The sequence below is a fragment of the Schistocerca nitens genome, chromosome 4 (genome assembly GCF_023898315.1).
Source record: "Schistocerca nitens isolate TAMUIC-IGC-003100 chromosome 4, iqSchNite1.1, whole genome shotgun sequence".
NCBI lineage: Eukaryota > Metazoa > Arthropoda > Insecta > Orthoptera > Acrididae > Schistocerca > Schistocerca nitens.
In genome coordinates this window covers 516,852,823-516,880,485 of record NC_064617.1, presented here as the reverse complement: position 1 = coordinate 516,880,485, position 27,663 = coordinate 516,852,823, and the positions used below count along the sequence as shown (strand labels likewise).

Genomic DNA, 27,663 nt, shown 5'->3' with positions numbered 1-27,663 from the left:
AAGCACAGAATGTGTAAAGTATGGGGAAGAAACTCGACCGTGCCCTTTCAAAGGGACCCTCACCGCATATGCCCCGAGCGATTTAAGTAAATCACGGAAAACCTAAATCTGGATGGTCGGAGGCGGGTATGAACCGTCGTCCTCCAAAATATGAGTCCAGTGTGCTAATCACTGCGCCACTTCGCCCTCTACCACTAGACCACAACACCGCATACGACTCTGGTCACGCTTTCTGCTACCCCAACGCACTGCGGCTCTCTGGAGCTACGGCGTCTGCTCAGTAGGTGACAGAGGTCTCAGTAGGTGACAGAGGTCTCGTTTTCACAAATTAACTTTAATTCATCACATGTTAATCGATTTGTACGAAATATTTATAAATTATATACAAAAACCTTCTTCGTCAATCAATATATCTATTCGTCAAACCAGATTAAAAAGCCGGCCGGAGTGGCCGAGCGGTTAAAGGCGCTACAGTCTGGAACCGCATGACCGCTACGATCGCAGGTTCGAATCCTGCCTCGGGCATGGATGTGTGTGATGTCCTTAGGTTAGTTAGGTTTAAGTAGTTCTAAGTTCTAGGGGACTTATGACCGCAGCAGTTGAGTCCCATAGTGCTCAGAGCCATTTGAACCATTTTGAACCAGATTAAAATCCCTATGGAATCCGCCCATGAATTAGCTCCTTACCAAGTTCATATTTATCGAGATGTCCTTGGTAGTCGAATTACACCGTGTGACTGAAAAAGACAACAGGTCACTCACGTTTACAAAAATGGCAAAAGGTCAAATGCATAGAATGATGTATCTTTATGGCTGACGTCTATTTGTTGCAGGGTACTAGAGTATATTCTAACTTCAAACATTATGACGGTCCAGGAGGAACGCTGCCGAGCTCTCGGTTTCCCACGGCCTGAAGTAAACTACCAGACTTGACGACAGCCAGGCGCGTAGGGGAACATCAAAGCCTAACTGGCAACTGTAAAGTACATTCCCACGAGATGGCTAAGATGTTTACCGGCAGTTCGTGCAGCTTAACTGTGTTTGCCTTGGGCTACGTCCAACTGCTTTTCGCACTGCGACCACAGAGCATCTGCGGGTCACGGTGGTTGGCAAAACTGCGGACTGCGCACCTGAGTGAAATACTCGGGACTCATACTGTGATATTCGCTAGCGTTCTCAAGTTGCAGGCATAACTTATCAAGCTGCCGTTCCAGCGACCACACTCCACTTTCCAAGAGTCCGACACCGCGAACTAGCAACCCTGGGACACTTAAACAAAAGCGAGGAGCTACGTCAGACAATCCGGCGTTGTCTTCTCGTCAGCTAAGCAGGTCCCTATAATCCCTCCGGCCGCGCCGCCGAAAGTTGACACTTACTTTCTGGACACCCCTCATAGTCTAACTCAACCAAGGACGTTAGAATAAAGGGAAGTGGCGTTCGCTATGCTGAGAACAGGCATTGGCTGAAGAGAGTGGGCGGGGTAGTCTGCCATCTTGATAACACCAAAACAAGGGTATCTCCCTTAACACTCTGGGTTAAACCTGACCTCTGTACTTAAAGGCACTGAATTGACAGTCACATCTAAGTACGTACTTAGATAACTCATACTGGCTTACTCATAACCAGACAGTTGAGAACTTAATCTCTGAACACGAAATTTAATTCGTCAAGGACTGACTACATAGCGGCAGTTTAAGTCGAACTATTACCTGTCATACACTGGAGCACCGAAGAAACTGGTATAAGCATGTGTATTCAAATACAGAGATATGTAAACAGACAGAATACGGCGCTGCGGTCGGCAACACCTATATAAGACAACAAATGTCTGGCGCAGTTATTAGATCAGTTACTGCTGCTACAATGGCAGTTTGTCAATATTTAAGTGAAATGCTTTTTTATTCCAGTCTCTCATCGCAATATCAATTCTTTAGACGATGACCGGTCTCAGTCCGTAATGACCATCCTCAGAACTTTTTTACACCATGTCCTAAAGTGATACGGCCATGGCGTAAAAAAGATCTGAGGATGGTCATTATGGACTGAAACCGGTCATCGTCTAAAGATATTGTGATCAGAGACTGGAATTAAAAAGCATTTGACAGTACTGGATCACTGTTTGTATACGCGATTATGTCGCAGTTGGTGAATATTTAAGTGAGTTTGGGACTTATGACCTCAGCAGTTGAGTCCCATAGTGCTCAGAGCCATTTAAGTGAGTTTGAACGTGGTGTTGTAGTCGGCACACGAGAGATATGACACGGCATCTCCGAGGTAGCGATAAAGTGGCGATTCTCCTGTACGATAACTTCACGAGTGATCCGCGAATATCAGGAATCCGGTAAAACATCAAATCTCCTACATCGCTCCGGCCGGAAAAAGATCCTGCAAGAACGGGACCAAGGACGACTGAAGAGAATCGTTCAACGTGACAGAAGTGCAACCCTTCCGCAAATTGCTACAGATTTCAATGATGGGCCATCAAAAAGTGTCAGTGTGAGAGCCATTCAACGAAACATCATCGATATGGGCTTTCGGACCCGAAGGCCCACTCGTGTACCGTTGATGACTGCACGACATTAAGTTTTACGCCTCAGCTGGACCCGTCAACACCGAAATTGGACTGTTGATGACTGAAAACATGTTGCCTGGTCGGACGAGTCTCGTTTCAAATTGTATCGAGCGGATGAATGCGTACGGATATGGAGACAACCTCGTGAATCCATGGACCCTGTACTTCAGCAGGGGACTGTTCAAGCTGGTGAAGCCTCTTTAATGGTGTGGGGCGTGTTGGAGTGATATGGAGCCCCTGATACGTCTAGATACGATTCTGACAGATGACTGATCACCTGCATCCACTCATGTCCATTGTGCATTCCGACCGACTTGGGCAATTCCAGCAGGACAATGTGACACCGCACACGACCAGAATTGCTGCAGAGTGCCTCCAGGAACGCCCACTTTCGTTGGCCACCAAACTCCCAGACATGAACATTATTGAGCATATCTGGGATGCCTTGCAACGTGCTGTTCAGAACACATCACCACCCCCTCGTATCCTTATGGATTTATTGCTAGCCCTGCAGGATTAATGGTGTCGGTCCCCTCTACCACTACTTCAGATATTAGTCGAGTCCATGCCACGTCGTGTTGCGGCACTTCTGCGTGCTCGCGGGATCCTTACATGATATTAGGCAGGTGTACCGGTTTCTTTGGTTCTCCAGTGTACTTAACAGTACGAGCAGCACAAGATCCAATCATTTAACTACCAAAATGTACGATTTTCAGAATGTTAACACTAAGTAGAATGCGAAAATATTGTATGAAACTGATGGATTGAGCGTATGTGCAGTTAAGCATTACCTCTTAAATCAAAACCCAATATCTGTCCCTCCCTCCCTCTTCTCTCTCTCTCTCTCTCTCTCTCTCTCTCTCACACACACACACACACACACACACACACACACACACACACACACATACACACACACACACTTGCTTCTGACAGTTTTCACAATCAGGAACATATATTTCAATCACGATTTTAAGTTACCATCATTACAATCACTACGGTATAGCCGTGCGGTTCTAGGCGCTTCAGTCGGGAACCGCGTGACCGCTACGGTCGCAGGTTCGAATCCTGCCTCGGGCATGGATGTGTGTGAAGTCCTTAGGTTAGTTAGGTTTAATTAGTTCTAAGTTCTAGGCGACTGATGACCTCAGAAGTTAAGTCGCATAGTACTCAGAGCCATCAGAGCCACTACGGTATACATATTTAGTAATTGTGTCTGTAAGAAACGATTTGAACAACAAATGGGTTTTGCGCTTAAATGATCTTTTTGTATGCAACAAAAAAAGTCCAGTGCTTTTGTGAAATTAAATCTTTATTTTACTTTCACAAAATAATTTTGCAACTTATTAACCAATGCACTTTATTACGAATCTAGTTCACTGTTCTTTAAATGCAATTAGACCGCTGTGTTTACATTCACTTTTGTTTCTGTGAGGAAAGGTTCTCAGCATTCTCACTGCATGAGCCGTGCTGAACTGTGCCCACTGATGTCTCGCGTGAGCACTCGAGGTCACAAATAAAGTCTTGCACAAACACTTGTAACTTAGCTAACGATTAAATCACCGTAATTCCGTGGACATACACGTATCATCAGTTGTGAAACCAGCTGGCACACTTTGCTACTCCTTACTGTTCTAGAATGTAGCAACCAAGTATCAAATATAACCCTGACACAGTCATAATATACTCTTGTAGAATAAAAGTTATGTGTCGATGCTAAAGATCCCAAAGCTCAGCCACATTTTTGTAAGAGCGACAGAACATGTTCTCTCGACAAACTGATGTGGCAACTCTTCGTTTACACTGGGCGTACTGTTCTGCACTGAAACACTCATCATCTGTGCAGTTCTGCAAGACCTTCATCGCATGATTCAAATGACTATTTCACTGCCTGAGGCTGCTGAAGAAGCTAGGTTTTCTTCCTGTTTTGCACGTTTACTTCACACACAGTGGACAAAAAATGGTTCAAATGGCTCTGAGCACTATGCGACTTAACTTCTGAGGTCATCAGTCGCCTAGAACTAATTAAACCTAACTAACCTAAGGATATCACACACATCCATGCCCGAGGCAGGATTGCCCTCTATTTTGCAAGACGACGCAACGACTGTGGGAAAGGTCATACGGTTTTGTGTCCTGTTCAATTTGTTGCCTCGGATTTTAGGGAGAGGATTTTAATGTGCTGCTGGGTGACTGGCTCACCAAGGTTTCAGGTAAGAGGTCCGCCAGTCACGATTAGCTACTTGTTTCACTTCGATTTCTGTTCTCTTTTCCTTGTGGTTCCTTTCCTTTTTTAGTGCGTTTCTTTTCCTCTTGTTTTGCCCCTGTATTGGAGGATTTGGAACTGCGTCAGGTCTGTGTCCTTTCGCCGTTCTCCTTCTTCGCTGTCCGTCTTCGTCCCTTCACCGCATGTGTTCCTGTTCCTATGCGTTTGGGCGCTGATGACCATGCTGTTTAGCGCCCGAAAACCTCAAACCACACACACACACACACACACACACACACACACACACACACACGAACCTGCGACCGTAGGTGTCGCTCGGCTCCACACTGTAGCGCCTAGAACCGCACGGCCACTCCGGCCGGCCACAGTGGACAACTTTTTTTTTATATGAACAACAGTGTCATAGGATGGTGCATCAGGGTTGAGGAGAAGGTCTTTTCACAACATTAGAAAACAAACAGACTCATAAAATTAATATTACAACGTTATTGATACACTTATTATTACTTTCTACAACAGGAAAATCTTCCAACATAACAATTAGCAAAGAGCAAAATTTAAGTAAAATATACAATGCATAGACAGCCTGGAAAAAGCGTTCGACAATATAAAATGGTGCAAGCTGTTCGAGATTCTGAAAAAAGTAGGGGTAAGCTATAGGGAGAGACGGGTCATATACAATATGTACAACAACCAAGAGGGAATAATAAGAGTGGACGATCAAGAACGAAGTGCTCTTATTAAGAAGGGTGTAAGACAACGCTGTAGACTTTCGGCCCTACTCTTCAGTCTGTACATCGAGGAAGCAATGATGGAAATAAAAGAAAGGTTCAGGAGTGGAATTAAAATACAAGGTGAAAGGATATCAATGATACGATTCGCTGATGACATTGCTATCCTGAGTGAAAGTGAAGAAGAATTAAATTATCTGCTGAACGGAATGAACAGTCTAATGAGTACACAGTATGGTTTGAGAGTAAATCGGAGAAAGACGAAGGTAATGAGAAGTAGTAGAAATGAGAACAGCGAGAAACTTAACATCAGGATTGATGGTCACGAAGTCAATGAAGTTAAGGAATTCTGCTACCTGGGCAGTAAAATATCCAATGACGGACGGAGCAAGGAGGACATCAAAAGCAGACTCACTATGGCAAAAAAGGCATTGCTGGCCAAGAGAAGTCTACTAATATCAAATACCGGCCTTAATTTGAGGAAGAAATTTCTGAGGATGTACGTCTGGAGTACAGCATTGTATGGTTGTCAAACATGGACTGTGGGAAAACCGGAACAGAAGAGAATCGAAGCATTTGAGATGTGGTGCTATAGACGAATGTTGAAAATTAGGTGGACTGATAAGGCAAGGAATGAGGAATGAGGAGGTTCTACGCAGAATCGGAGAGGAAAGGAATATGTGGAAAACACTGATAAGGAGAAGGGACAGGATGATAGGACATCTGCTAAGACATGAGGGAATGACTTCCATGGTACTAGAGGGAGCTGTAGAGGGCAAAAACTGTAGAGGAAGACAGAGATTGGAATACGTCAAGCAAATAATTGAGGACGTAGGTTGCAAGTGCTACTCTGAGATGAAGACGTTAGCACAGGAAAGGAATTCGTGGCGGGCCGCATCAAACCAGTCAGTAGACTGATGACAAAAAAAAAAAAAGACAGCTTCTGTGACAACAGCTGCCAACAGCAAAGGAATACGAGTTTAACATCAAATTCTGTCAAAAAATAGGTATCATACACTGAAACATTACAGTCATTAACGATGAAAGGTGGCTACACTGAGCCACAGCGCCAGAGATCGCTAGAGAGCATTGTTCCGCCGCCTCCACGGGCTGTCATTATTGAGATGTGCTAGAGGTCACTGCTTGGGGAGAGCTCGTAGTGGTCAGTGCTTGTCGAGGACTCGTAGTAGTCAGTTGGTGTTCAGATGTGCTAGTAGGGAGTGCTTGCTGAGATGTGATACTGAAAGGTTCTTGTTCAGATGTGGTAATAGCGAGGCGGTGTGGAGATATATTGTAATTATGAGAGTGATTTTGGTCAATATATGAAGGTAACGAAACTTGATTTATTTTTCATTATTTCCATGTTTTAAATAATGTGTCATTACAGGTTCAGTCAACAAAGCATCTGGCTTGGGTTCTTGGATTAGAGGGTAATTGTGGTTCTCTTGAGTAATTATGGTATTTGTATTTTCTTTAATTAATTCAGTATAATGTTATTTAAAAATTGTTGTGTTGTTGAAGAAGAACCGTGCCAGATGCGTACGTTGAGTCACACTCCCACACACAGAACAGTTACTCTTGTGCTTGTTGTTGCGTTGGTTTTATAGTTGCTGGGGGCTTAATTAATTAACTGTGTTAATGAAAATTTCCATTTCATTCTTTGTTATTGTTCTAAGCAGTCAGATTGCGTAACAATAACAGTCAGGGCCAACCGTTACGAGACTTCGTAATCGGACAGACAGCTACTAAAGCAAAAAAAAAAAAATTAAAATTATTTGCATTAATATTTTTATTAAGCCCCCATGCACGTGGCGTCCACTGCCAGGATCGTCCCTTGGAATTCTTCTGATTGTAGAAATAGTAGACAGTAGGATTGTTGTAGTAATTTGTAGTTAGTAATTGTAGTCTATATTGCATGTGTAGATTTGGTAATTAGCATTCTTCTAATGGTATTTTTCAAAATTTAATTTTTATTGCCTTGTATACGCGTTTGACAATTTAATGCAATTATTTCAATTGTTCGTTAATCGTGTTTGAGGGAAACATTTCGTGTGAAGGGTATTGTTGGAGATAAAGAGTCATTGTGTGTAATTTTCATATAGTGACGAGTTTTGTATATTTTGTAAATGATTACGCGATCAATGAAAAAGGCAAAAATGATGAATAGTGAGAATGACGAAATTGTTGACATGGCGAACTCGCCAACACAGGAGAACAGTATGTTGAATAATGAAGTGGAAATCAATTTAATAAGTCGGGAAAGTAGTCCGGAACCATTTCAAAATTTTTCTCAATCAGAAAATTCACAGAATACGAGATTAACGATAGAAAATTCTGGAATAGCATCAAACACAGATAGCTTTACAGCTATGACGAATGAAACTGGTTTTGCGGGAAATGTTAGGGGCGAAAGGAATTGCGAACAAGCTAATATGGAGCAGTTGATGGGTGCAATATTAAATTTGGGATCACAAATAGGAACAATTAAAACACAGATGGGAACAATGGAAACACGGTTAGACTCACTGGGATCACAGTTACGATCTGAATTAAAAACAGATAGGGGAACAATGGAAACACGGTTAGACTCACTGGGATCACAGTTGGGATCACAAATAGGCACAATTAAAACAGAGATGGAAACAATGGAAACACGGTTAGATTCACGAATAGGGACATGTTTCAAAAATATGAAAGATGAATTAAAGAAAGAAATCAGAGAAGAAGTACAAACGATTTTGAATGCTCACAATAATAGATTAATTGCAGTAGAGATTAGACAAAGGGAACAGGATAGAGAACAGGAGGAAAAAGATCGCGTGATAGTACAAAAATTTTCAGAGTTAAATTTACAACGTGCACACGATAAGGAAGAAATATTTGAGAGAATCGAGGAATCCGTACCAAATGACAGAATAAATAACTTAACGCAACAGTGTGAACAGTTAACTACTAAATGTGACAATACTGAAACCCGAGTCGCGACACTTACGAAAGACGTAAACTTGTTGGAGAGAGATGAGGAGATTTCGGATAAATTGACAGGTCTTGGTTTAAATGGGGACAGAGATTCCGATGATACAGCTCCATTACCGTTTGCAGAAACCGGAGAGTACCAGAACATAAATAAGCATGTTGAAAAACAGGGAAAATTTAGTGAACGCGTGAAAAGGGAATTTGAGGCATTACAAAAGCAAGACAAATATATTGAAAGCGAAATCGTAGGAAAAGACAGCAGACGAATTTTAGTATCACAGATAGCAGAGGGCTTTGAAGAAAGTAATTTGTTTCATTTACGGGATGTAACAAGAGAGCGCCAGGCGCGGGAACTTGACAATAATCGACATTCGGACTGGGACAGACGCGGTAGGTCTTTGTCGCCGCGAGGCGGAAGCTTTGACTATAAACACTTTTTAACTGTTCGGAAATTTAAGATCTTTCGCAATTCCAAGAATGACATACATCCATGTGCATGGTTAGATCAATTTACGTACGTACTTCCACCAAATTTGCCACTAAGTCACAAACTGAAATTTATGTGCAGCTATTAACGTCCTCAGGGGATTCACTACACTAAGTGAATATGTGCAGTAGCGAACACAGGGCCCCGAGCTGTAGTGGTGCTATTTCCCTTTTAGTTTTCTGCACCGCTGCCTACTCTTTCACTATTCTTTGCATCTATAAAAACAACTCTTCTACTATCAATCTATCTAGACAGTAGGTAAAGAATAACCAGATTTGACTGTTTTACCCGAAAGTGACTTTGGAAATTACCGTTTGGACTTACTATATTTTCTGCAGCATTAATTCGTAGTTTAAATGAAATTTTACCTGTTTATATTCGTGACAATATTACTTCATATGTTGACGACATTCTTATTGCTAAACGTTCTTGGAGTGAGCACAACAAAACTTTGGATTCTTTATTACGTATTTTTGCACGAGTTGGCATTACAGTGAACTTGGAAAAATCTGAATTTTGTCGTTCTCAGGTGAAATTTCTCGGTCACATTATTTCTACAGACGGTATTCTTCCTGATCCAGAGAAACTAGACGCTATTCGCAATTATGCTGTTCCTTCCACAAAACGTTCTGTTCGTAGTTTCCTTGGTGTCTGTAATTTTCTTAGACGCTTTGTTAGATTGGATGATTTGGCCACACCTCGTTTACACATTTCAGTGCATATGCACATTTTGGTCCCAGAAAATGCTTTCATAAATTACGAGAAAATTGCTACTTCAGTAATATGGAAAAACGTATTCGATCTGTTCTTGCCAAATGCAAATTATGTCAAAAGGCTAAGCCGCCAACAGTTTCTCACAGAGCACCGTTGTTTCCTATCATTCCAGCGAAATTAAAGGAGATGGCTGCAGTCGATTTGTTCGGTCCAGTGGTTCGTTCTACTAATGGTTTTGCGTATATTTTCGTAGCAGTGGAATTAACATCAAAATATGTGTGTTTTACACCTTTACGCAAAGCAACAGCTCGTTCAGTATCTAATGCTTTCATCAAACATTTTCTTAAGGAAGTTGGTCATGTTGATAAGGTTATATCAGATAATGGATCACAGTTTCGCTCTAAAATTTGGCTTCGTACTCTACGGCGTCGTAAAATTAAACCAATTTTCATTTCACTTTTTCACCCTCAATCTAATCCTTCAGAGAGATGGATGAAGGAAATCAATAAATTGTGTCGTCTTTATTGTCATCAGAATCACAGAACGTGGGATCAGTATCTTCATCTTTTTCAAAACATTCTGAATGAACTTCCTAATGATTCAACTTCTTTACCGCCTACACTGATATTAAAGAATAAAGCACCGACAAATCGCATTTCTGAAATCGTTCCTTTTCCGCCTTCACGGAAACTGCGGCATTCTGAAGTTGTCAACCTGGCTCTACAAAATATTGCATCGGCGGCTGCTAGAAGAGAGAAATCAGCGAAACGTCCTGGTCGTTTAAAAATCTTGTCAGTTGGCCAGAAGGTGTTAATTAAGTCCCACCGTTTGTCTCATAAAGGAAAAGGCTTGTGTCGCAAATTTTTTCTGCTTTATAACGGTCCATATAGAGTTCGCAAAATTATACATGATAACACTGTTGAAGTAGAAACTCTTAAATCTCGACGCTCTAAGGGAATACATCACATATCTAACGTAAAAATTTTTGTGGAATGACATACTTGTGAGAAACCAACAGTTTACGTAAACATGGAGAGAGTACAAGGATACCCCGCTGTGTTTGGCGGCGGCACATACTCAAAGCAACAGTCAGTCTGCGCGCCGCACAAGGCAGTCGTTGACCGCAAACAATTACCTTCCTACGTCACGCGCCTACAGCTGATCGAGCGCTCAGTGCGAATGCACTGACAGACGTAAATAAATACACAGTTTAATTTCTCCGAATAAATTCTGTATAAAGCTATAAGGACTTCATAAATTATGTTATTAACGTTCAGTATTTTTCAGGATACGGTTGTATAAAGTATTTAAGACCTTCAGGTAAATTCTGTGCGTGTCCGACGTAAGACGACTTGCTTTGGAGAAAATTTTCAGGAAGAAGGTCATTTCGAAGAAGAAAGTAATAAACAAAAAAAGGTAACGGTTAATTGAGTTTATTTTTCAGGTAACATAATTCCACTTAGGTACGTACTTTAGACATAATTTGCTGCTTGCGATTACGTGATTCATACTTTGTGCTAATTTCATGTTCTATGAATTTACTAGTGAAGCGACGTGCTTACGCATATTAACTGATTTTGACAATGATTGACTAATGAACAGGGTTGTTATTTGTATATATTATGCATCGCTTGGCTGCTATGCTTTTTCACTGACGTCATATTTTTTTTTATTATGTGCCAGCTGTGCTTAGTTATTTAAATTATAATTGTCACCTGATTAATTGTGCTGATGTGGTTAGATATGTAAGTTATACTTTGTGATTTATCTGCTTGCGCCTTCATGGGTACTTATTAAGATTACATATGAACATTTATTTGCTTATGTCGATGTGATTCTAATGACCTGTTTATTGTGTAAGGCATGTTTGCTGCTGTGCGTATGGACTGCATATTTACACATTTCTGTTTTGTTGTCATAACTACTCTTCAATCTAGTATATAGAAATGCTGATATACTGTGTACAAATATAGAGTTTAGGTTACACTGTGGTATTAATTATAGATTGTTCACTTGGCAGAGCCTCGTTGTAGGGATTGTGCTGCATCCACTTGTTGACATTCTGTTCTCTACTGGTATATTTACTCGCTATTGCATGTTTTGCTTACGCTCAGTGCCTTATATTTTTAAGATAAGAAAATGAACTGCTATAATTCGACGAACGACATTAGTAAAAGAAAGTCATAGAAGTCACATGAGCTGAGGTTTTATGGAAGCTGTATAAATTTATGCTAATAGGAAGGAAGCTAACGACATGACAGACCAAAACTAGGTTTAGACCATTGACAGTATTACACTGCATTTTTCGTGAGCAATTGAAATAGGAAGTGACACTTGACACAAGGAATACTCCACATGATTGCTTCTGCCATGATTCTTGAAGTGGTGTACACACTGTGAAATATTATGATCATTCACACTCCGTAATCGTACTTAATCACTGAGAGTTATTCGAACTAAAGTCTGTTAGAGGTCATGTATGCATTTCTTTTATTTAATGATGGACAAGGAACCAAAATGTATCTTATAATTTATAATGAGTAGAAAATTTGGGTCAGATGGAATACACAGAGGTTGTGTGTGGACAATGTGTCTTCGGATTGCATGGGATGCTGAATTGAAGTTGCACTAGGATTTTGTCTGTACTTGTTCGAGGAGACTGACTAGAGGAAAGAGTTGTTATGGAAGTGAAATGATATTGGTGCTGAGGTTTATATGTATCGACGTATTATTGAGGTATTGAGATTAGGTGAAGTAGATGATTATTGGAGTTTTCGTGGACAAGAGGTAAGGTAAATGAGGTATTATTGAAATATTGAGATTATGTAATGCTGATGATTATTGGAGTTTGGTGGATAAGAGGTGAAGTAATTGAGGAGCATATTTTTTTTGTTGGTCTATATGGAACAAGGAGGATGAAGGTGGCAGACTAGAACACTCAAGTAGAAAGAAGATTGCCTACACACACACTTTGTTAAATCAATAAGCAGTATACATTTTTTTTTGAAGAGAGGAAGTATTTGCATATCTTGGCTCACTGACAGTTGTTCAGCAACAGTACAATTTGATCTGGCTTGGCAAACATTGGTCTTGACATGATGACTATGACGTTGACTAACTATTATTGACTGTTATACATTGCTGCCACTACTACTTGGTACACATGATGAACATCAAATCTTGGACAGAGTTACATTTACACAGTTAACACTATTCAATTACACAGTAGCACTTAATGAGGATGAAAGATGAGTGGATGTGTTTTGTGTGTTTTCCTTTCCTAATCCTACCCACCTATCTCCTACATATTATTTTATTTGTTGGTAGTGGCTTGCACTGACACCCATAAATATTATAGGTTAACTGTTATTGTGTACTGTAATAGTTAATGTGACAATTAACTGATATCATTTGTGTGTTTATTATGATTTGTATGTTTAGTGTAAGAGCATTGATTATATTTTGTTAAAGAAATTGTATGTGCATTCAAACTATTGTTCATGACTGAACTGTCTCAGTAGTTATGGTGAATAGTATGGACTGTTACTTGCACTTTTTCTACATGATTGGTGCCACAAGGACATGTTTAATTTCTGCTGATGAACTGTGTGATCAGTGATTGTAAAAAAAAATTATGGACTGTTACTTGTACCTTTTCTACAATATTGGTGCCACTAGGACATGTTTAATTTCTGCTTATAAACTCTGATGAACAGTGTGATCAGTGACAGTGTATTTTATTGAACTGCTTCTGCTGAGAAATGTGACTTGTTGCTGTGTGTACCTGCTCAACATTGCTGGGTACCACTGATAGACTGTTTCTACTGAAAAGATGTCACCTGTTGCTGTGTGTACCTGCTCAACATTGCTGGGTACCACTGATGGACTGCTTCTACTGAAATGGTGTTACTTGTTGATGTCTGCACCTGCTCAACATTGCGGGGTACCACTGATGGACTGCTTCTACTGAAATGAAGTCACCTGTTGCTGTGTGCACCTGATCAACATTGCTGGGTGCCACTAATGGACTGCTTCTACTGAAATGGTGTTACTTGTTGGTGTCTGCACCTGCTCAACATTGCTGGGTGCCACTGATGGACTGCTTCTACTGAAAAGATGTCACCTGTTGATGTCTGCACCTGCTCAACATTGCTGGGTGCCACTGATGGACTGCTTCTACTGAAAAGATGTCACCTGTTGATGTCTGCACCTGCTCAACATTGCTGGGTGCCACTGATGGATTGCTTCTACTGAAATGAAGTCACCTGTCGCTGTGTGCACCTGATCAACATTGCTGGTGCCACTAATGGACTGCTTCTACTGAAATGGTGTTACTTGTTGGTGTCTGCACCTATTCAACAGTACTGGGTGCCACTGATGGACTGTTTCTATTGAAAAAATGTTACTTGTGGTATTTGCACCTGTTGACCATTGCTGGGTGCTACTGCTGGAACTGTCAACTGCTTATTCTTGGGCTATGGAAAGCGTTTATGTGAATATTTGTATAAACTGATTTATTGTGTATTACTGTTTGTGGAAAGTTATGAGACTCTTACCTGCACATATTCGTCATTGCTGACGCTATTGATTGAACTGTTTAACCACATAATACTTGTATAAACTGTTATGTAAAGTCACATGTATGAAAGAATTTGTATTGCTTACTGTATTCTATATAATAGGTTATTGAAAGGTCAGTGCAAAGCCAAAATTTTATCTAGTTATATGATATTTACGTATTAATATTATCTTTTATTTTTGTCTGTATTTTTTTGACGAATTTGGTGGTATTTTCACCACCAATGCTGGCAAAAATACCATCAAATTCTAGCCGTGGAGGAAGGGCATATGAAAGGTGGCTACACTGAGCCACAGCGCCAGAGATCGCTAGAGAGCATTGTTCCGCCGCCTCCACGGGCTGTCATTATTGAGATGTGCTAGAGGTCACTGCTTGGGGAGAGCTCGTAGTGGTCAGTGCTTGTCGAGGACTCGTAGTAGTCAGTTGGTGTTCAGATGTGCTAGTAGGGAGTGCTTGCTGAGATGTGATACTGAAAGGTTCTTGTTCAGATGTGGTAATAGCGAGGCGGTGTGGAGATATATTGTAATTATGAGAGTGATTTTGGTCAATATATGAAGGTAACGAAACTTGATTTATTTTTCATTATTTCCATGTTTTAAATAATGTGTCATTACAGGTTCAGTCAACAAAGCATCTGGCTTGGGTTCTTGGATTAGAGGGTAATTGTGGTTCTCTTGAGTAATTATGGTATTTGTATTTTCTTTAATTAATTCAGTATAATGTTATTTAAAAATTGTTGTGTTGTTGAAGAAGAACCGTGCCAGATGCGTACGTTGAGTCACACTCCCACACACAGAACAGTTACTCTTGTGCTTGTTGTTGCGTTGGTTTTATAGTTGCTGGGGGCTTAATTAATTAACTGTGTTAATGAAAATTTCCATTTCATTCTTTGTTATTGTTCTAAGCAGTCAGATTGCGTAACAATAACAGTCAGGGCCAACCGTTACGAGACTTCGTAATCGGACAGACAGCTACTAAAGCAAAAAAAAAAATTAAAATTATTTGCATTAATATTTTTATTAAGCCCCCATGCAACGAAAAAATGGATGCAACTTACATTCTGCGTATATGAGAGAAAGGATGAAAAAATGCAGGACTCTGATGCGAATACATTACGTTGAGGTTCGACCAAAGTGCGCCGTGGAAACATTTTGATTATATTGCCCTGTATTTTACTGACATGCTACACTTCTTCGCAAAACCTTGATCCACAATCGTTTCCTTGCGCTGTCGTTTCTGAACCTACATATTGTAAACATAAGTCAGTGAGTGAAAACGACTAAACAAATAGTCGATCTTTTAAGTAAAATTATTATTGTAGTTAAAGTATTTAACTGTAGAAAGTAGCAGCAGATTTGCCGCATCTGTTTATGCCCCCACTGATAGCACGAATAGTAATTTTTACATAATTTTACGTTTTTATTTCATTTAATAATACTACAGACATACACTGTTCACAATGTTTTGGCGGTTTGCGTAAGTCGCTGGCTTCACTTCTCCGGAGTTAAGTTATCTCCAAAGATTCTAACCTCGTTGAACTCAGCACACGTCAAATAATAGGTACGCCGATCTGCCGCGTCAACGGAAGGCCTGTAAAATCTACTCCTCTCTCAACGTGTTAACGGACTCGAACGCCTTTCAGTTCTGGTTCGGAGATACCTCGCATTCTGAGCCAGATACTGACGTGTACTCACGAACACAATACTAATCCAGCCTTCACAATATTCGGGAACACGGTGGGACATCCGAAAAGAGTCCACAATGATGCGATGGGTGGGCGATTGCTTTGCATCCTCTGGAGGCCATTCTGATCGTATTCTGCCTTTACATTTATACACGTGGGGTACGGTGGGGCTAAATGAAGTGCTTGTAAATATTTAAATACGCAGATTAACCTGTAATGGTGAATATATCATCATCACAAGTTTTCTGTGATAAAGGTACACTGCTTCAAAATCTATTCTTCTTCATTGTAAATAGCAGAATTTAAAATGTTGAAACAACGGAAAAATTAAAAATTTGTGGAGCTATTAAAGTCGTGAATAGTGCTACGTAAATCACTGAAATCTGTCATACAATTAAGTACACTACGGAAGATAACACTTTTTAACTGTTCCAGTAGTTGTTACATGCATTTCCCACAGAGGAATTGTTTACGACCAGCTACCCCTTCACAAATTTCGTGAGCCGCATCTTGAACTTATCATATTTGATCCATTCCGCTTTCTTCACAGACCTAGATACGTAATATTTGACTTTGCAAAAACTACAAGGTACGTTTTGTTCCTCCGAGTCAGCTTCAGATGATTATGAAGATGAATCCTCCTCTGGATTTGAAAGTATCTCTCGAATATCCAGAGAATTTCTGCAACCCTCGACTTCCTTTCTTTGGGAGTTATCAAAATGCAGTTTTCCCTTCCCGCTCGTAAGATTGAGATGGACTGGAGAAGTCAGATGGCAAGCTGAATTTCTCTCTCTCGTCGCATATGTGATACCGGGGGTTTTCGTTCGAGTTGGCAAACCAAAAGAAAATGATAATGATGATGATGATGTTGCTGAGCTCTGGTCTTCCGAATTTATTGGAGGATTAGGAGGAGTTGCAGAGTCTGGTTAACAGGATGGAACTCGTTATTTAAGAATGTGGGAGAAGGAAAGAACTTGTATGATACTTTGTTGTGACTGAAAGTGAAAACTCCCGTGCTCTTAAAACCCTTCACAGCATTTCCTACATTACCAACACGTCTCCGGTTGACGTCGAAAATTTTAACAAAAACAAATTTTGTAATGGATGCTGAGGGATTATTGCGTATAATTAGGTTACTCGAATCCTTCAACAATGAAGGAAGAATTCATATTGTATTGCTATGCAGAAAGCCCCACGAAGATTGATACATCTAGCCCCATCCCTTACTACTTTGTAAATGTAATCAGTTGCTCAAATTTATAGTAGATTTCGCCAGCTGTTATATTGACCGGCTTGGTGGATCTTATACAACTGGTAGACAGATTTATAACTAGCATTCGTGTATTTCAAAAACATGTCTCGTTTTAAACAGACTTCACATAGCATGGCCGATTGTTATCAGCAATACTATCTACTTTATTCCCTTCTTGATGATTGCTGTCTGGATCAAAATTAAAGCAACAAACCGCAGTTTTGCAAGGTTGTGTTTATTTTGCTACAAAACAGTACAATCAGACCATAGTAAAGTAGAAACAATATAAAGAACACAGAACGTAAACAACTGCAATATACATAACGGTAGACAAAAATGTTCTTTTTTCCAACTTGACGGATTTACACACACATTTCGACAATTGATTAATGCACTCAATATGAGGTGTGACCATCTCTGGCAGCAATACGGGCCTGACAAACGACGGGGCATGCTGTGAATGATGTCATCAATCTCATGTTGAGGCAATTACGCCCACTCTTCCTGCAGCGCTGTTCGCAAGTCTTGGATGCTGTTGGACGCCGGCGTGATTCAACCCGTGTCCCTATAGAATCCCAGACGTGCTCTATGGGATTCAAATCGGGAGAGCGAGCAAGCCACACCATGCGTGCAATATCTTCCGTTTCCAAGAAAACATCAACCACGCGTGCTCTATAAGGTCGAGCATTGTCGTCCAGCAATAGGAAGTCTGGGCCCACGGCACCTCGCAACAACCGCACACGAGGTTCCAAGATCACGTCACGATACCTGTCAACAGTTAAACCTTGCCGATTTAACCGTACAACTTCATGAACAGGTGTTCGAGTGGTCAACGTAATCGCTGCCCTCACCATTGGGGATCATCCTAGTTATTAGTCTCTTTCAACAATGGTTGGCTCACGAAATCGTAATCCATGTTCCCTCCAGATGCTAATCCGTCGAGAATCACTCTCCACACCAAATCGGGACTCATTTGTGGAAATAACATTGGCCCACTGTTCGAACGTGCAGATGGCATGTTGAAGGCTCCATTCTAGACGTTCCTTTTCGCGAAGACGCGTCAGAGGTATACACACAGCAGGTCTGCGACAGTAAAGGCTACGCTGCCGAAGCCTTCTGTATACAGTTTGCCTCGCCACAACACGTCCAGTGGATGCTGCGAGGTCAGACACCAGTTTTCGTGCAGCACTAAGGCGTTACCGTCGTGTCCTTACAGCCAAATAACGATTCTCTCTTTCTGACGTTACGTGGTCGGCAGCGCCCTGGTCTTCGGGATACAGTTTCGATCTCTATAAACTGTCGCCACATTCGAAAAGTATCAGAATAATTCACATTAATCCATCGGGCCACATCAGTCTGTGATTGTTCTGCTTCTATTCTTCCAATTGGACCTCCACTGCAGAGAGCCTGGTAGGCGTCTTCTCTGTGCCATACTACACCGTCTGTGACTGTGTACACAGTGATTGTGGATGCGGGACTACCCTGCAAACACTATCCCGCCCTGACGTCATCGTCGGCGTGATTGTCCGTTGACCAGGATCCCATCTTCCGTGCAGGACACGATCGTACGCATATCTGTTGACGGTCTGTATGATTATATTGTATATTTGACAGAGGACGGGGAAATATGGTTTTTTGCTTTAATTTTGGACACTAGTGTGTTTGGAAAAAGCTTCGAGCTGTTTGTGCTCAGCTTATCTAACAACAGTCCTGTAGCAGAATGGCGTCCGAGTTGCGCGCACTGGCTCATCAGTAGAATATTTCAATATTTCCTTATTTCTGTCCACATATCCCCACGATTCAGAAGGCTCCACCCTAACCCAAAGCAGATGGAACTTCTGGTACAAGTATCGTTTCCATTCTATCATTTGTTGTTCCATTAGAAAATGGCGTGCGGGAAGAACGAGAGTTGGCTAAGCCTCCAGACGAGCTCTAATTTTTCTTAGTTTCTGGTCGGGTTCATTTCGCGACAGGCTTACGTGGTAGGAAGTAATACGCCGCCAGCTCTCCAAGAAGCGCGACACCTGTCTTGTAGCGTTTGCCACTGGAGTGTCTTAAGTAAGTCCTTAACGATTGCTCGCTTATTTAACGGTCCTGGACAAAACGCACCGCTCTTCGTTGAGTCTTCTGTATCTCTCCTGTTAATCCAACCTGGTAAGGGTTCCAGACTCATGGTCAAGGGTCAAAAACCTTAAGAGCTTCTCCCACTGAATCTCAGTCTGACATCTGCTTTTCCTACAACTAGTTTTATGTGGTCATTCCACTATAGGTCGTTTCTGGGATTTATTCCTAGATATTATATTGTCGTTACCATTTCCAATGACTTATCATCAATAGTGCAGTTTTACAAAGCGAAACCAACAGCCAAAGTTCTGTAGTGGCAAACAATGTCGTGCAATAGTATGCCTAGTCATGTTTCCTCATGAAGTTTGTACATTTAGTTTTATACTGAGGTGACAGAAGTCAAGGGATGGCGATATGCACATATGCAGATGGCGGTGGTATCGCGAACACAAAGTATAAAACGGCAGTGTATTGGCAGGATTGTCATTTGTACTCAGGTGATTCATATGAAATGGTTTCTCACGTGACTATGGCCACGCCACGGGAATTAACAAAATCTGAATGACACGAGTGCCTTAGCTAACAAAACGACATCGCCTGCACCATATTCCCTGTGCTTTTGACCATGTCGGTTGGACCCTAGACAACTGAAAACCGTGTCCTGCTCAGACGAGTCCCAATTTCGGTTGGTAAGAGCTGATATTAGGGTTATGTATGGCGCAGACTCCACGAAGCCATTGTCCAAAAGGCACTGTGCAAGCTGGTGGTGGAACCATAATGGTGTGATCTGTGTTTACGGACTGGGTCCTCTGGTCCAATTCAACTGTTCATTGACTGGAAATGGTTATGTTCGGCTACTTGAGGACCATTTGAAGGCAAACAACGATGTAATTTTTATGGATGACGATAAACTATGTTGCCAGGCCACAGCTGTTCGCGACTGGTTTCAAGAACATTCTGACCAATTAGAGCGAATGGTTTGGCCTGCACCGGCAAAACTTTAGCAATTATGGACGGCTGTAGAGGCACCATGGCTCAGTAGTTCCTCAGGGGACCTCCAATGACTTGTTGAGTCTATGCCACATCGATTTGCTGCACTGCGCCTGGCAAAAAGAAGTCCGACACTATACTGGGAGGTACCCCATGACTTTTGTCAACTCAGTGTAAACCTTGTACATATAGTACCGAGAGAACACTTAAGGTCTGTATCGATATAGTTGCAACACATCATTCCTAGCCCTAACGTTCGGCCATCTTATTGACTGTTGGGGAATCCAGAATCAGTGTCTGATACCTGGTGGAAGGGGGCTTTGTACAGTTTATGGAGGTCGGTCAGTCTTTCTGCAGTCCTTCTATGCTGTTTGCGGTTGGACCCTGCTAGACTGACTTATGCTAGTGCAAGCCCTCCTGTTGGACGCCATTTCGATGACTTGCGTGTCCCCTATCTCAGTTATCCAACAGGAGAAATGGGACCTAGAGCTTAACCCGAATCACGTGTTAATTCTGGCGACTCCTCACATGACTAAGAAGTGAAGGCCAGATTAAAACGAAGACTGAAAAACCCGTTGTACTACGGAAATTCAAAAACGCCTCCTCTCAGTTTCCATGCAAGCCTTTATCGCTAGAACACGATGCCCGGTATATAAAGAGACTTCATCCATAGGTTTTCATGAATGATTTTGCGAGTATCAAAACATGTCTCATACATAGCCGTATGCAGGCTCAAATTAGTTACATCGCCAAGGGACCGTAAGAGCTGAGAATGTGAGTCACGTTTTAACTTGACATTTCCACCTGTTCCTGAAAAGAATGTACCTTTACAGACGGCCGTAACTTCTTATTACATTGACAGACCTTAAATTCCTCACACCGCCAACGGACCATAGATTTCAGTATTTGACATAAATTTCAGCTCCGAGTTTCTGAGAAAAAGGTGTGTTAATACACGGACAGACAGACAGACGGACAACAAAATGGCAAAAAAAAGTAATATAAATGCAATTTAACGAACTTCGGAGTTTAGTTCTGCCGTGACGCAACCCTTCTTGCTAAATTTCATGGTTGTCGGTCAACGGGAAGTACACTATAGGTTTTGATGAGCGAGTTTGTAACAAAAAAATTAACGTAGTTGGCAGTGTTTTTTGACTGCATTGACATAGAAGCTTAAGGAACTGTAGAACTTAGTGTAAGATAAACATTTCAACTTTATATCTCTACCCGTACCTGAGAAAAAAAGATCTTAGCAGTCGGATGTACAGATAGAGAGACGAACAACAAAGCGATCGTATAAGGTTTCCGTTTTCACCGACTGAGGTATGTAAGCCTTAAAAAAGAAAAACAAGAAAAAAAGGAAAAATAATCATAACTGAAGTCAATAAGAAAAATAATAATCAATATAAAGAAGGAATAACATATGCCGAATGCCGGCACAGTAGCTCAGCGTGCTCCGTCAGAAGCTTAACTGCCCTCTGTAATAAAAAAAACTTAGTTAATCGATCAACAACGAACTTAAACGGGTGTCTTACGACGTCCGCCCTGAACAGATGCAACGAACGAAAACGAACAAAATGAGATTAAATAATAAAAAAAAGCGGTCTAAGGCGCTGCAGTCACGGACTGTGCGGCGGGTCCCGGCGGAGGTTCGAGTCCTTCCTCGGGCATGTGTTTGTCCTTAGGATAATTTAGGTTAAGTAGTGTGTAAGCTTAGGGACTGATGATCTTAGTAGTTAAGTCCCATAAGGCTTCATAAACATTTGAACATTTTTTTAAAAGAATAATGCAAACACCAACAAAAAAATCCAGTAAAGACATAAAAACAGAAAATATAACAGTAGCTTTTAAAAAAACATCTGTACTGGAACTCAGACGTAATGCTTGCCCCAGTTTTTCAAACTTCAGGTGTAGACAAGCATTCCCACCCTCGATCCCCGCCCTTATACGTAAATAAAACGTGACCTTCAACTGACTAAAATTATTATTATAGCACAACCAAATGTTGTAAGCATTAATTTCACGAAGGTAAGACATACTGTATCAGAAATGCCTACTGTACTGTCGGTAAGAGCACTGACCACATAAGGCAATGTTCTGGGTTTGAATTCCGATCAGGTGCACTATTTTAATCTGCCAGGAAGTTTCAGGATTTACCCAGTCAAGTTAGTTCGCTACCCTTACTTAGAGTGGGTTTAATAGTGTAGCCGTGCTTAAAATTGACCTCGGTCCGCCAATATACATTTCCCACCTAAACCCTCATGTTAGTGTGTCGCGTGATTTGCCCCGCCTGACACCAGCACGCGCATTCCAGCCGTGTGACGCTAAGGAAGTGCCGATAACGAGGCCGAGGAAGATTCACCCGGACAAGTAATTTGCCGGCCCTTTATCATGTCTTTAATTTTTTCTGTTAACGCATATGAGGCGCCATTGAAACGCTCCGTAGCGGGTCACTGCAGAGTGCGGCCGCTTTCGGTGGGTCGGGCTGGTTGGCAGAGAGCCGCTGCCCCGCTGGCCTGCTGGCTTCCTGACGGACTGGGCCGCGACTGCGACTGCGACGAGCCCCCCGCGGGCGCGAAATCAATACGCCCCTCCGCGCTCCGCCCTCCCCCCCAGCGAATCTCGCGGCCCACTAAGCGCCACTCGCCGTGCCTCACGCCCCACGCACCGGCCTGACGCAACCGGAGCGCCGGGGCACGGTCAGGGTCAGCATCCGGCACGTGCTCACTGCGGCTGCGCACGGCTCGACAGTGGCCTGTATGCACTGTCAAGGTATCAACTTAAACAAGCACGCATTCTGTATTGTTGCGCCATCTACTCCAAGGTATGAGGGCATTTCGAAAAGTAAAGATACAATGGCTCGCAGTCCTTAAATAGAACATTTATTTAGAAAACGTCAATTACATCTGGGAATTTAAGGAGATGGGACCTGGATAAACTGACTAAACCAGAGGTTGTACAGAGTTTCAGGGACAGCATAAGGGAACAATTGACAGGAATGGGGGAAAGAAATACAGTAGAAGAAGAATGGGTAGCTCTCAGGGATGAAGGCAGCAGAGGATCAAGTAGATAAAAAGACGAGGGCTAGTACAAATCCTTGAGGAACAGAAGAAATACTGAATTTAACTGATGAAAGGAGAATATATAAAAATGTAGTAAATGAAGCAGGCAAAAAGGAATACAAACGTCTCAAAAATGAGATCGACAGGAAGTGCAAAATGGCTAAGCAGGGATAGGTAGAGGACAAATGTAAGGATGTAGAGGCTTATCTCACTAGGGATAAGATAGATACTGCCTACAGGAAAATTAAAGAGACCTTTGGAGAAAAGAGAACCACTTGTATGAATATCAAGAGCTCAGATGGAAACCCAGTTCTAAGCAAAGAAAGGAAAGCAGAAAGGTGGAAGGAGTATATAGAGGGTCTATACAATGGCGAGGTACTTGAGGACAATATTATGGAAATGGAAGAGGATGTAGACGAAGACGAAATGGGGGATAAGATACTGCGTGAAGAGTTTGACAGAGCACTGAAAGACCTGAGTCGAAACAAGGCCCCGGGAGTAGATAACATTCCATTAGAACTACTGATGGCGTTGGTAGAGCCAGTCATGACAAAACTCTACCATCTGGTGAGCAAGATGTATGAGACAGGCGAAATACCCTCAGGCTTCAAGAAGAATATAATAATTCCAATCCCAAAGAAAGCAGGTGTTGATAGATGTGAAAATTACCGAACTATCAGTTTAATAAGTCACAGCTGCAAAATACTAACACGAATTCTTTACAGACAAATGGAAAAACTGGTAGAAGCCGACCTCGGGGAAGATCAGTTTGTATTCCATAGAAATATTGGAGCACGTGAGGCAATGCTGACCTTAAGACTTATCTTAGAAGCTAGATTAAGGAAAGGCAAACCTAAGTTTCTAGCATTTGTAGACTTAGAGAAAGCATTTGACAATGTTGACTGGAATACTCTCTTTCAAATTCTAAAGGTGGCAGGGGTAAATACAGGGAGCGAAAGGCTATTTACAGTTTGTACATAAACCAGATGGCAGTTATAAGAGTTGAGGGGCACAAAAGGGAAGCAGTGGTTGGGAAGGGAGTGAGACAGGGTTCTAGCCTCTCCCCGATGTTATTCAATCCGTATATTGAGCAAGCAGTAAAGGAAACAAAAGAAAAATTCGGAGTAGGTATTAAAATCCATGGAGAAGAAATAAAAACTTGCAGGTTCGCCGATGACATTGTAATTCTGTCAGAGACAGCAAAGGACTTGAAAGAGCAGTTGAACGAAATGAACAGTGTCTTAAAACGAGGATATAAGATAAACATCAACAAAAGCAAAACGAGGATAATGGAATGTAGTCGAATTAAGTCGGGTGATGCTGATGGAATTAGATTAGGAAATGAGACACTTAAAGTAGTAAAGGAGTTTTGCTATTTGGGGAGCAAAATAACTGATGATGGTCGAAGTAGAGAAGATATAAAATGTAGACTGGCAATGGCAAGGAAAGCGTTTCTGAAGAAGAGAAATTTGTTAACATCGAGTATAGATTTAAGTGTCAGGAAGTCGTTTCGGAAAGTATTTGCATGGAGTGTATCGAAGTGAAACATGGACAATAAATAGTTTGGACAAGAAGAGAATAGAAGCTTTCGAAATGTGGTGGTACAGAAGAATGCTGAAGATTAGATGGGTAGATCACATAACTAATGGGGAGGTATTGAATAGAATTGGAGAGAAGAGGAGTTCGTGGCACAACTTGACAAGAAGAAGGGACCGGTTGGTAGGACATGTTCTGAGGCATCAAGGGATATCAAATTTAGCATTGGATGGCAACGTGGAGGGTAAAAATCGTAGAGGGAGACCAAGAGATGTATACACTGAGCAGATTCAGAAGGAGGTTGGTTGCAGTAAGTACTGGGAGATGAAGAAGCTTGCACAGGATAAGGTAGCACCAAATCAGTCTCCGGACTGAAGACCACAACAACACCTCTTATTAACTGGATTATTATAATGAACCCCATTATCCAAACATTTGTTAAGTCGGTGCACAAGCTTTTGTATCCCACAGTCATAGAAGGTTGCCACCTGTTGTCGGAACCACATTTCAACTTCATCTTTGATCTCTTCATCGTCGTGGAATGATTTTCCACCAAGAGGTGACTTCGGGTAACGAAAGACATGGAAGTCGCTGGGCGCCAGCTCCGGTCTGTATGGCGGATGGTCCAATGCGTCCCATTTGAATTGTTTGAGTAGTGCTTTGGTTACGAGCGCTGTGTGAGGCTGAGAATTGTCATGAAGGAAGCGGACTCCACCTGTCAGCATTCCCCTGCGTTTGTTTTGAATTACCCTTTGAAGACGTTTCAAAGTCTGGCAATATGCAGCAGCATTAATTGTCGTTCCAGGAGGCATAAATTCCAGCAGAAGAATGCCTTGTCTGTCCCAAAAAACAGACGCCATGATTTTCTTCGTTGAAATCGACGTTTTGCATTTCTTGACTTTTGGTGAATTCGAATGACGCCATTGCATTGATTGTTACTTGAATTCAGGTGCATGGTGATAAACCCACGTCTCGTCACCTGTCACAATGTGATCAAGGAACTCATCACCTGCTTCAGCATAGCATGTGAGGAAGTCGATTGCAAAGCCCATCCTTTTCTTTTTGTTTTCTTTCGTTAACAGTTTTGGAACCCAGCGGGCACACAATTTCCTGTACCTTAACTTGACAGTCACAACGTCATAAAGAGTTGTCATTGACATGTCTGGTATGATCTGATGCAATTCTTTCAATGTGAGACGTCTATTAGCACAAATTGCTTCCTCCGTTCTCTGAAGAAGGGCATCAGAGATCACAGACGGCCGACCAGTTCTTTGTTAGTCATGAACATCGGTCCTACCTTCAGAGAAATGACGACACCATTTCGTTACATTTTGTCGATTCATAATGTTCCCATAAACAGAAACAACTTCTTTGTGAATATCCGCTGGTCGCTGACCTTTTGCATGAAGAAAACATACGACGGAGCACACTTCGCATTTGGCGGGATTCTGAATCGGCGCAGCCATTTTAAACACGACCTACTCCAACCAGAAGCAACGTTCAACAGCCGAACAACCGCGAGGAGAAAGCTAACGGTTCAAGGTTAACACCAGTGTTGCCAACTTGCTCGCCAAAACTCTTCCGTTCCTCTGGTGTACAGTGTATCTTTACTTTCCGAAATACCCTCGTATTTACTTCTCATTACATTTGTTACACGCAGACGCATTGTGACTGGCTTTGTATTATTGCTTGTGTGCAACGAACAAGGTCAGGCAAACATACTGCGCAGCAGTACACTGTGAGCAGTCCAGTACTGACAACAGCTTCATTTAGTTTGTGTTCCGCCCTGCAGTGACACGCCATGTAGGGGCATACAATCATTCCATAGCATCTATCTTCACTTTCGTCAGGTTACACATTGCAAGCTGTTGCTGATCAATTACATGTCAATCAAAGTGGTGTGGAGAAAGTACAAAAAGACGGCAGATGTGAAAGATAGACCTAGCAGTGGTCGTCCTCGTACGACAACACCAGTGCAGGATCGTTTCCTCCAAATGTCAGCACGCTGGCGCCCAATATGAACTGCCAGAAATATCCTGGGCAACAGGGATTCGTATCTCAAACCAAACAGAGCGTAGAAGATTGTATCATGGTGGTCTTCATTCTAGAACACCAATAAGTTTTGCACTGAACCAATGCAATCGAAGGACCTGGGCTCTTGCCCATCAACACTGGCCATTGCAGAACGGTTTGCTGATGAGACTAGGATTGGTATGCAAACGGACACTAGACGTGTTAGGGTTTGGAGAAGTGCTAGACGACACCAGGAACGCCGATACGTTCAGGAAGTCCATCCGTTAGCGGGTGGAAGTGGAATGTTCTGGGCAGTAATAATGGTGGCACGGCGGACCTCTCTAATTCCCATCTACGGCAATTTCACTGGTCCTCGATAACTCCAAGAGGTCCTACAAACGATAATGACGCCCTACAGACGTGAAGTCGGTGACATCTTCATCCTAGTCGGTGTGAATGCAAGACCGCACCGTACTCTAGCAGTGTCTCGGTATCTTCAAAGAGGGCCGGCCGGAGTGGCCGAGAGGTTCTAGGCGCTACAGTCTGGAACCGCGCGACCGGTACGGTCGGAGGCTCGAATCCTGCCTCGGGCATGATGTGTGTGATGTCCTTAGGTCAGTTAGGTTTAAGTAGTTCTAAGTTCTAGCGGACTAATGACCTCGGAATTTAAGTCCCATAGTGCTCAGAGCCATTTTTATCTTCAAAGATGCAACATCAACCGAATGCATTGGCCAGCACAGTACCCAGACGTGAGTGCAATTGAGCGTGCATGGGATC

The 27,663-nt window shown here is 42.1% G+C and overlaps 1 protein-coding gene across 1 annotated transcript in view; it reads right to left on the bottom strand.

The window, feature by feature from the left end:
* LOC126252408 (dual specificity protein phosphatase 22) overlaps positions 1 to 27,663 on the bottom strand; it is a 571,353-nt gene that overhangs the window by 261,644 nt on the left and 282,046 nt on the right. The window lies entirely within an intron of this gene.